Source organism: Tiliqua scincoides, chromosome 5 (assembly GCF_035046505.1).
Source record: "Tiliqua scincoides isolate rTilSci1 chromosome 5, rTilSci1.hap2, whole genome shotgun sequence".
Classification (NCBI taxonomy): Eukaryota; Metazoa; Chordata; class Lepidosauria; order Squamata; family Scincidae; genus Tiliqua; species Tiliqua scincoides.
The window spans coordinates 33138392-33150391 of NC_089825.1; the positions used below are offsets into that span (position 1 = coordinate 33138392).

General features: G+C 43.5%; 1 protein-coding gene across 1 annotated transcript in view; it reads left to right on the plus strand.

Moving 5' to 3' along the window:
• The first annotated feature begins 41 nt into the window (after positions 1 to 41).
• BZW2 (basic leucine zipper and W2 domains 2) overlaps positions 42 to 12000 on the plus strand; it is a 57399-nt gene continuing 45440 nt past the window's right edge. Inside the window, exon 1 of the mRNA XM_066627736.1 lies at positions 42 to 136. The gene's annotated coding sequence lies outside the window, so the exon portion shown is untranslated. The remainder of the gene's footprint in view (positions 137 to 12000) is intronic.

Below are 12000 nucleotides of genomic sequence, written 5' to 3' on the forward strand. Positions count from 1 at the left end.
ACGGCTGGGGAGGTGGGGCCTGGTCCCTTCTGGGTGTCAATGTGTCTGTCCTTCACCTCTCCATTGTCTGCTGCCGGTGCCGCCGAGCGCTCGCTCCTTCTGCGCTTTAGACGAGAGCCGCTCCCCCCCTCGAGAGGTACAAGCGGGCTTGGGGTGGCTGAGAGAGAGGGTCGGGCAGGGCTGGCCGGCCGCTGCTGTGACACCTGCACCGGCGAGGGAGGCAAGGCAGGAGGAGCGCACGAGCGCACAGAGGGGAGGCTCCGCGCGCCCTTGCCCGAGGTTGGGGCTGCCAGCCCAGCAGAGCTTGGTGCAGTGGGGAACTCCGTGCGCCCTGCAGGGGAGCGGGGAAGGTCTCGCTTGCCCGGGAACTTGGGGGCTGGAGGGCTAGAGGCGAGCCTCCCCTTTCGCAGGGTGACAGGAGGCGACTGGGAGAGGAGCCCCCGGTCGCTTCGGAAGCCCTCACGGGAGGCGCAAAGCTGGGGAGCCGTAGCCTTGCTCTGGGCGGCTGTCCCATCTTGGAGCGCTGCCTCTGAGGCTGGTTCTGCAGCCGGAGCCCGGCGCGGCATCTCTCCCTCCTGCTGCCTTCGGAAGCCCTTTGCCTGGAGCCAGCGGATTGCAAGGGGGGCGCGCGCCTTGCTGGGGGCCCTGCTCGGAGGAGGCTGCCTGGGGTGGCTCGGCGCGCCTCTCCAGCTTGCCCTTTGATTCCCCTGGCGAGGATGCCCCCGGGTTGGTGGCTCCGCTTAACAGATGGGGGGGGGGCGCGCGCGGCTGTTTACGCAGTTCCAGAGGCACCATTGGAGTGCCTGAGACCTCCACCTTGGTGGTGCCAGCAGCGGGCCACGGGACTGGGGGGCCATCGCAGCTGAAAGGTGTCCCCCAGTGGCACGCACGGATCCGGAGAGTGATGCCTTCAGAGTCAGCCATTCCAAACCCGCTTGAGAAGTTACCTGGCATTACCTAGTGGTTACAGGTGTTTGGTGAGCCGATGGGTTCCCGAAGCAGAACACTGTTTCTAGCCATTGGTTCCGATTTCCAACCACAGTGTGCCGCGAATGGTCCGCAGGTGTGCCGCAGGAGTTTGGGGGAGCGTCATTTATTAGTAGGGCTGTTAGGTGATGTGAGCCCCCCACCAACAGCACTGGAGTGCCTTGTCGATTGTCAAAACACTGATGATGTGGCTTGACAGTTTTCACGCCTTGTCAGTGTGCCCTGAGATGAAAAAGGTTGAAAATCATGATATGGGGGTGGTTTTTTAAAAAAAATATGTTACTCACTTTGTCCTTGAAATTATTTTTCCCTGTTCATTTGGAGATTTGAGTTCTTTAAGGGAGCTGAGTTTGTCCTTAGCATCCCCAGAAAAATAGGGGGCCAACCAGTTGCTTTAAAAGTAGCAAGGATCATTTTCAAAGCTGCTTTTGTATTTGCAGGGTTGTAATAAGAATCCAGTGGAAGACCTGGGTGCAATCCACTGGTAAAATAGCCCCGTAGATTTCGGTGAAATGAGTTTTTGGAATGGGTGGCTTGCAATCTGCAGGCCCGAACGTATTACGGTTGACCTATAAAATGAGTGGCGAGCCTCTTGCTGCTCTTATTTCAGTCGAGGATTAATGGAATTTTCATTTGTGAATTGCAAAGTTGTACCCTTTCGGAATACTACTTTCTGTCACTAGACTGCCTAGAATGACTGAAACTTAAATTCAGCTCTTAAACCGAAGGGAGAGCTTATATTAAATCCGACCCAACTCTAACTGTGTTTAGAAGTCAGTTCCATGGGATTCCCAATCAGTTCCATGGGATTGAATTCCTATTTGCATGTTAATTTTCACATCCCTGCATACTCCTTCAGAGTGGGGTCAAGAATGACTTTTTCTTCTTCCAGCACTTATGGGTGAAATACACTATTAAGCCACACCTGTGATTTCTGAGTATGGAACCTGGAAGTATAGAAGGTCTGGTCTACGCATTTATTTATTTTTTAGATTTTTATACCACCCTTCCCCCAAGGAGCTCAGGGAGGCGTACATGGTTCCTTCCTTCCTTTTTGTCCTCACAACTTGTGAGGTAGGTTAGTGACTGGCCCAAGGTCACCCAGGAAACTTCATGGCTAAGTGGGGATTTGAACCTTAATCTTCTGTCCAACATCAGAATGACTACCCCATCCTTGCTCTCATGTTGAAGTATGAAGCAATGCAGCAACCAGTAGTCTTCAATCTTTTTTGTGCCATGATCCCCCAATAAATAAAGTATGAGACTGGGGACCCACCGCTGATCCTGATCCACTCCCCATTCCTCCCCGACCACCCCATGTATGTTCCCAACAACCTTATGTGGTAACAGCCTGAGCAGGTTTGGCCTTAAGAGCTGCAGGACGAGACCATGAGAAGAGGCTATGCAAGACTATATCAAACTCAGATTTAATAAGGCAGTACCATTATTGGATTGGATCCAAGCCCTTTCTTGCATAGGCTTTGAAAGGTTGCTGCAATCTTGCCCTCCCCCCCAAAAAAAATGAGGCTTCGCAACCCCATTGGGGTTGTGACCCACAGGTAGCAACAATACCATTTCAGAAGTCAAGGTGGAGGGCATCTTTGAATGCTCTCTCCCATGCTGGAAAGAAAAATCCAGTTTAGCACAGCAGGACAAAAGGTTCTCCCTTTGGATGGCATTGTATTTGGAATTGTAGAGTTATCCCTTTTGTGCTGGATTTCCAATTGCAGGGGCTCTTTATATAGGGAAGCACTAAAAATGTGATCCTCCCCCACACAGAGTCTGAAATAGCACAATCCATTATGTCACCTTATTCGGCTACATGTGTAGTTCAGTCTATAATGACTTACCCAAGAGCACCACCTTTTATTTCTCATCTTTCCCAGATATGTTGTATAATGCTTCACATGGCTTGCAAATTGCTTCCTCCTCACATGATGCTGAGAACCGTTGTCCTAAGGACACTCTATTGCTGACATATGCTAATTTGTGCAAAGTTTTTAGTTTTAACTTGCGTGTGTTAAGTCTGCAGAGATGCAAAAGAAAGCATCTCTTCCTTTAGGAAAAGTGCAAAGAAGTCAATTTCTTACAGCATATGCCCAAAACACACTGTCTTAAATATCTGGACAAATAATCAAAGTTACAGTTTCATGACATTTTGTAATCAGTGTCAGACTAACTAAAAGGTTTTGTGCAAAATCCATAGTCTTAAATCCATACTACTGTTAATTAGCACAGTTAATACCTGGTGGGTAGTTTTAAAAAACTTGAATAAGTAGATGTAGACCTTAATTTGACAAAATATTGTATCAAAACAGTGTGCCAGCTGTACTGTTTGGCATTTCTGTCAGCTGTAGGTATTATTTGTCAGGTTACAATCCTGTATGTACTTTCCTGGGAGTAAGTCCCTTTGAAGTCAGTGGGGCTTACTTCTGAGTAGACATGTGTACAGTTGTGCTGTAAGAGGTATTAACTCCTTTGACGTGGTTGTCAAATGCTGGATTGTCAAATCAGAAGTATACAGTACTTATCATTTTTGATATGCCTATGGCACAATCTTTAGCGCTTGGAATTAGATGCATGTCTTAAACATTAATTGAATTATCTGAGTTCCTTGCAATTTATGTGGAATCCTAACTGGAGAGCATCCCAACAAGGGGATTGCTTAGCCAGGCTGCAGCAGTGGGAGCCTGTCTTTGGTTTTTGTTGTGGTTGAAGGCAGAAAAAGCTTCCATTTGTAAAATTGTAGGGCTTGTGGTTATTACACTTGTGTGCCATTTTAAGTGAATAGGTATTTTAAAAACCGTTGGTTTAATGCAGGGGTGTCCAAAGTTTTTGGCAGGAGGGCCACATCAGCTCTCTGACACTGTGTCAGGGGCCGGGGGGGAAAAGAATTAATTTACATTTAAAATTTGAATAAATTTATGTAAGTTTACACAAATGAATATATTAAAGATGAACTTATATGAATGAATGAGGGTCTTGCAATATCTCAATGCCTATAAAAGGCCTTGCACAAAGCAAGGCTGGCCTTTCCTTTGCTGCCACTGCTGCATCACAGATGTGAAAGAGCAAGCAGTGAAGGGAGCTCTCAACCCACAGCTCACACAAGAGGTCAAACAGTTGCCCTCACGCTGAGAGAAGTTGCGTTGGGCCAGTGTGGGCTTCAACAAATCTCCAGAGGGCCAGAGGCTCATTGGAGACTGGGAGCTCCCTGAGGGCCGCATTGAGAGGCCTTGAGGGCCGCAAGTGGCCCCCGGGCCGGGGTTTGGGCACCCCTGGTTTAATGTAAGAGTTTAGGTGCTTAATACTTTAATATGTTCCTTTTAAAAGGTAGGGAAATCAAGATGGGTCATCTTAACATCCACCCCTGCAAGCATTAAGGCTTTGTACAGTCTTGTATATAGTGCTGGTTTTGAAATTTGGACTTCATGGACCAACTCTTTGCATTGGTCTTTCTCCTCAGTGCTTTGTTAGGGAGTGAAAACCACACCCAGGCAGAAATTCAAGAGGTGTACCCCCAATTACTAGCTAGAGATGCACCTGAAGAATATCTGCTTGATGTATCTCTGAAAGGCACATTGCTTCTCCAAAATAACACCTGCTGTAGTGAATGTGTAGACAAAAAATTTTTGGTACAGCACCTGCACTCATTTGTTTTACTGTTGTCTCATTTACTAATGACAAAGCAGTTACAAGTTTATGACTATAAGTGAGAGTGAGTGGGATTGTTTAGTCTCCTTTGGGCTAGCTAATGTCTATCATTAGAAAAAAATAGTTAATGTTAAGGTTATAAACAATCATTCTTCTCTGTTATAGTACCATGAGATTATTCCCTCTAACTCTACCCCACCCACATGTACCGCACTTCATAAAACAAACAAGATGTTACGCACCTGAGACACACTGACTTCCTGCTATTGTCATGGCCTTTCCCCATAATGTGACTGTTGGGTGTACCTAATGCTGTACACTCTGTGCCAGTTTTGCTTCCTTTCTGGGCACTGTGGCTCCTTCAGCAAAAGCACAAGTACTGTACATGGAAATACTGCAGAACATTGCAGTATAAAATTGCACTGAGTATTGTAGGTTTCTGTTTACATTACACAACATTTTATTTGGCAAACATAAGCCTGACCTGCTGACAGAATTAATTTCGACTACGAGAAGACAAATTATTTTTGTTGCCTTGCCAATTTAGATATGTGTAGGTTAAGAGCCTATCTCATTTATTCTTCTGTGATATACTTGTTTAGGGAAATGGAAAAACTGTTGTTGTTTTTTAACTGCATATTGATTTTGTGCTTGTAGATGAGCTTGAGTGTCCTGCTGGCAAATATTCCTGTGCCAACGAAAGTTCACTCGCCTTTGAAGAAATGTACTAGTCAGGACTAAGTTCCTTTTCCAGAATACTGTGCTCTTTAACTCCAAAGCGCTAACAAGTGACATGTTACTCTGTTCATTATTTTCTCATCCATAGTTTCAATATGAATTTGAAGTTGTGTTGGAAATAGAAGCCAATTGGGAAAGCATATACAGTACCACCATTCCCAGCTTCTGGGATATATGAAAACCTGATTTAAGCACTGCTCTATTTTCTAGAAATGGAGGGCTGAGTGTGTGCTTGTTTGTCAACATGCAGTCTTTCGGATAATTGCCTCTCCCAATTTCATAATTAGAAAAAAAATCTTGCCATTTGGATTAATGTCATTTTGACAGTTGGAGACTTTGAAATCCTCTGCGGTCATAGCTTTTCCACAAGATGGAAAAGTCTGCCTTAGATATCCTGCGGGATATCTAAGCAAAAGATTAACACATCCCAACCTTCATTTCAGCGGCAAAGCAAAGCATAGGGTTTGCTGCTTAAGCTAGGATCCCAGTTTCACAAGAGACACCACTGTGATAGGTCAGCAAGTTTCTGTCGGAAAATGTATGTAGAATGGAGCTTGGATATTGCGTAGGTAATTCAAGAGATGAGGGCGTAACAGGAAGTAAGAGGAGGAAGATGGGCTTAGATTATAAAGGCATTATGTTGCACGATCAGATTTTGTAGAATACTTATGTGAAGCTTTTTTTGTTGAGTGAAGCCAGGTGGCTTGTGAAAAACAAGGACAGTCAGTTTTCACACTGAAGCTCTGATTGCGGTAAATAATGCAAATGCTACATGCACTTGCTGACTGTAATGCAAACTTCCCCTTCTATCAGTCTGGTCTTGAATGCAATACTGGAACAAAATCTCTTTTATTTAAGTGGAATGTGTGTCCAAGAGATTGGGGTGTGAATTGGTGATTTCGAATGGATTAACTACTAGTGTACTGTCATTTTAAACTGAATTTTTCACTATGCTTAAGACTCCTTTATACATGTTCTGTGTTGATGGCAAATATCTGGATTATGGTGTTTCATCATCATCACTGCACAAATGAAAGTAATTCTTCATTCCGGGGGGGGGGGGGAATCATAAAGGCCATCAATTAACAGTATTGGACTATATCTCTGATCGGCAGCACCAGCTTCAGAATGGTAGAATTCATAGGGCTATATTCTGAATAGAGATGTCTATTGATAACTGTCTTATGAAGGTCCGTTAACTACCAGACTGAATAGAGATTTAAGTTATTTTAAATAAATATAAAACCACAATCTTGACCTAAAATGAATTTAACATACGAATTTAACATACGTAAATGAATTTAACATACTGTGCTCGTATTATGAGCACAGACATGTTAAAACATGCACCTTTATGAATCAATACGTATGAATACGTAAAATGTATTTTACGTATTAACGAATGAATACGTAAAATGAATTTAACATACTGTGCTCGTATTATGAGCACAGACATGTTAAAACATGCACCTTTTTGAATCAATACGTATGAATACGTAAAATGTATTTTACGTATTAACGAATGAATACGTAAAATGAATTTAACATACTGTGCTTGTATTATGAGCACAGACATGTTAAAACATGCACTTTTCTGAATCAATTAGCCTTTATTGGAAAATAGTTCTTGGAATGCTGTATTTTCTTGATAAATAATTTGCATCTTTAATAAAAAAGATGGAGCACCTTGAATGTTAACATGTGTAGCAGTAATTCTTGTATAGTGGGTAATTAATAGAAACCCCCAAAAAGGGCAGAGTTTCCAAAGCAAGCCTGGAAGAAGAAGCAGTGGGAAGCTTATTGTGTGTTTAATACACTGGCTTTTGCATCTCAAAAATAGTGTGTTCTAGAAGCCCAATACACTCAGAGATTCAAATGATAACATGTGGGTTCCTAACCCAGGCTGCTTGTGTAGAAGATGGAGTAGGGTTCCTGCCTCAAATGGAACCCTCCTGTAGCTATCAGAGGGCAGCCTGGCATACATGTTTGTGTTGCTGCCTGTTTACATGTCACAATCTGCATATGGATATTTTCATGTAGGGAAAATAACATTGTGAAGTGGGTCTGGATGCGTAACATGGAATTTTTTTGCAACACTAAATTTACAGGCTGCTCCAGAGTTCATCTGAAATCACCTTGCTGGAGTGTGTACATCTTATACAAATTACTATTAAATAAGGCTAGCAGATGTATCTTTAATAGTTTTAGCAGTGTTAAAATGAAAGTAGGAATATGTTCAGAATCTAAGATGCCTTTAGGTTGTTCTATCTATCTATCTATCTATCTATCTATCTATCTATCTATCTATCTATCTATCTATCTATCTATCTATCTATCTATCTATCTATCTATCTATCTATCTCTCTCTCTCTCTCTCTCTCTCTCTCTCCCTCCCTCCCTCCCTCCCTCCCTCCCTCCCTCCATGAGGTGGCAATTGTGCTTCTTCTGCTTCTCAATTGTGACAGCTGCAACCAGCTAGTTCACTTCCACCCACCCATACTTTCTCCGAATGCCAATATTGGATTAGTGCCCGCGTTCATAGATCCTTAGTCTCCAAACAGCAGGCTCTAGTTTCTAGAGTGGGTGAAGTATAATGTCCCAATCTGACTCTATTCATGCTATACATGTAGCTGTACATGTAGCTGTGCATGAGAATTCTGTGAATTCAACTATTTTCCCAGCTTACAACAACTAAAAGAGATGCTTAGAGACATCAGAGTAATACGAATACTTGTGATGCAGTTGTGAATGAAACAAAGGAATTTATAGTTTTACGGTACAGAAATGTACTAATTGGTATGATTTTGTGTTCTGTGTAATGCACAATATATTTTAGGCTTGATGACAAAGTATTTTTACATATGTCTAATTTTCCCCCCATAATTTACCACCCCCCCCCCAAAAAAAAACACGCAAAAATATGTGTATTTATGACTGAGAATCTCTGGAAACGTTGTCTCCATTTGGAGGTTAGACAGTGACCACATTCTGCCTATTTGGATTTACAGCTGTGGAGAAAACAGAAAGTGGAGTTGAGAACTTGCATGCAACGGGAAGGGAGTGAGACTATGAGTCCGCACCATGTTCCTATCTTCCAACCCATGGTTTGGAAGATCAGGTTCATGACACCGGAACTAAAGCCTATGGTTGGTGAAAGTGATAGGAAAGTCCCATCTGAACAAGTATGCATCTAGGGATATTTCTCAACTCAGATCTGCTTTTTGAGAAGGATTTGACCAGGGGCATTAAGCTATTGTATTGGAAAAGGTCCATAAATCAGTGGTAGAGTACATGTGCCTTGTATACAGAAGGTTTCATATTCAATCCCTGACAGCTTTAAATAGAGTGGAGAAAGACTCTAATGCCTTGGAAACCTGCTGCCAGTCAGTGTAGACCAGTGTTTCTCAAACTGTGGGTCGGGACCCACTAGGTGGGTCGTGAGCCAATTTCAGGTGGGTCCCCATCCATTTCAGTATTTTATTTTTAATATATTTGACTTGATGCTACCATGGTATGTGACTGCATTTGGGGAAATGTTACAGACCTGTACGTTTAACAAGCTATTATGTATATTCTTTTAACAATGATAGTAAATGGGACTTACCCCAGATAAGTACAGCCTAGGATTGTTAAAAATTTTGCTGCTTGATGATATCACTTCCGATCATGACATCACTTCTGGTGGGTCCTGACAGATTCTCATTCTAAAAAGTGGGTCCCAGTGCTAAATGTGTGAGAACCGCTGGTGTAGACAATACTGGGCTAGATGAATCAATACTCTAACTTGGTATAAGGCGAATTCCTGTTCTCCTATTGTGCAGAGGCAAATTCCTGTTCTCCTATTGTACACTTTGCTCTTTCTTTGATAGAGAATGCTACCTTGATTCATGCTTTTGTAACCTGCAGGCTCGAGAACCATAATGCACTTTACATTAACCTTGGAAGATGATCCAGATGCTTCACCTGTACAGAACTGACTGTGTGCCTCCTCGTGAATGTTGAAAGGTGTGAACACATTCAGATTGCTTTGTGGTAATTTGCCCTGGTTGATTGTGTTGTCCTAAGCTCATTGAAAGTGCTAGTGCTAACCTTTAAAGTCTGTGGAGTGCTTGGCCCCCATACCTCAGAGTCTCACTCCTTCAGACCCTATGCCAGTTGCATTTTCAAATCAAGCTTGTATTCCTTCAGTGCAGTAGGCACAATTTTCAAGTAGAAACAGGACTTTCCCAGTGATCCTGGTGGCGGCCATCTCTTGAGGGTGCAGACCTCACTAGGTGACATCATTGCGGTGACACCAAAATGACTACACTGGGCCCATTGCACCCCAAGTCCTGTGAGGTTCAGGGTGCAATGCACACAGCAGAGGCACACAGCAGAGGCAAGACCAGGACTGCACTGGGTGATACCCACCCTAGTGATGCCACTGTAGGAAGATCATCCTTCTTGGGTGGGAGGTTTCAGCTTTATGGCTAGTCGTAGGAATGACTGCAAGACTTTTCAATTTATTTGAGCATGCTTATGGATTTCTTGGATCTTGTTGTATGGTGGTGATAAGGAGTTGTGTTTGTAGCTAGTGCTATTTTGTTTTAAAATAATAATAATACAGGTATTTCTATACCACCTTTCTTGGTCCTCAGATTTCTCCTTAGACTTTATTTAAGGCGGTTTACATAGGCAGGCAAATTAAATCCCCGTAGGGATTTTTACAATTTGAAAGAAGGTTTCTATCTTTCAAGAAACCACAACATTCAGATGTTTCTTTCTTGTTCTGGTCGCACATTCTGGCCTCCATCCTCCCACGCTCAGAGCAGATGGAATAGCTCGGCTCAGCTTGTCAGCTGCTTCATGGTCGCACGGTGCTGGTGGCCTCGAACTGGCGACCTTTGGATGTTATCTTCAGGCAAATGGAGGCTCAACCCTCTAGACCAGACCTGCGTGCTTCATCCTGCGTAAGCTGCTTGAACATATGGAAAACTGGTCTATGAAATATTTTAAATTTAGTTTCTAGAGTGGGTGCGTTGTAACGTCTGGTTCTAGTCATGCTGTTTACACCTGACTAGTTGCGCCAGAATGTGGGGAGAATGTGCATTTTAATGCTTCTACGCATGCTATTTGAAAGCACTACGATAGCTATATTTACACTTGCATATGTTTGGCTGTGCATCAGATTTGTGCCCATAGTTCTGATTGAGTGATGTATATATGCATTGAAACCTGTTCATGCACATGGACCACCACAGCTGAATTGGAACAAATTTGTAGCACGTCATTTTCCTCAGAGCATGGAACACGTTCCACTGAAGTGTATAGATTAGCCTGATGATAACTAGTGTCTTTGCAGAGTATGCAAGATGAATGCAGAATCAAAGCATCTGTTGCTACATTCCTCAAAACCTCTTGACAGGTTACTTCACAAGGAAATTTCATTGATTAGTGAGAGACCTCCGGGGAAAATGGTTTAAATATTAGAACTGATCTGAATTTATTTTCATGCCGTTCTCTCTTATTGAGTTTGAACTGTTGCTTCTTTTTATTTAGGGCATATTTAACCCTGGATTATTTTGTGAAGATGGTTAAATAATCCTATTCACAGGCTAAGATGACAGTGTAACATTTATAAAGATCAGATATGTGGATTTAAACTTCTGGCTAAAAGATAATGTTGAATTCATTGTGCTAATGCTGTTTAAGGCTTTTGTTATTTTTGGAGATTTAGTGTTTGCTGAAACATTTCTGTAGTAAAAGCATATTCTGCTGTGCACGGCTTATTAAAAAGAGTTGAAGTTTATATTGTAAATCAGTTTCCTGAATGTTCCCCCCCCCTGCACTTTTGTGCACTGTTGGAAGTTAATCTTTGGCATTAGGTTGATTTCTCCCCCAAATGTCACATTTCATTTTCTTCCCCATTATAAGTCCACTTCTTTTTAGAAGAAAAAAAGCTCCTAGTCCTTGAGGAAAAGTTCGGTTGTGGGGTGGTGGGGATCTGATTTACATGCAGTTAGTTCCAGACATCTCCAGGTAGGACTGGGAAAGATCAATAGCGGATTCTTAGTGCACCCATCCAGCGTGTCCATGGCAGCCGCGGACTGCATCTTGGGAGAAGGGGGCTTTTGTCCCCTTCTCCCAGGTAAGGGAAGTAGCCCTGCAATGGGGCTACTCGATTCACCGCCGACCAAAAGGTTGGCAGTGAGGGAAGAGTGTTCATGTAGGATGCCGAGCTCTGCACAAACACTCTGGATCCAGTGGAGTAGAGTGCCACCGGACCCGCCTCCCTCCCTCCCTGCTCTCTTCCCCTGACACACCTCCTTCCCATCTTCTCCCTGCCTCCCGCCTCCCCGTCATGCCTCATCCCCACCCTCTCCCCCCTTTCCCCTCCCTGGAACGCCTCCTCCCCACCTCCTCTCCAGCCCCGCTTACCTTACCATGGCTCAGTGGTCCGTGTGACCACTGAGCAGAGGAGGCCAAGGGCAAAGTGTATTGAATTAGGATTGCATCAATAACTGTTTAGAGGACACCAAGCTGACATATCAGTAGAAATGTGTTCTCCAGGCTTTTAATTATCCTTTCTCTCTCTATAGCGTGTGTTTTAGGGATAACCATGTTGATGACATTGCTGGATCC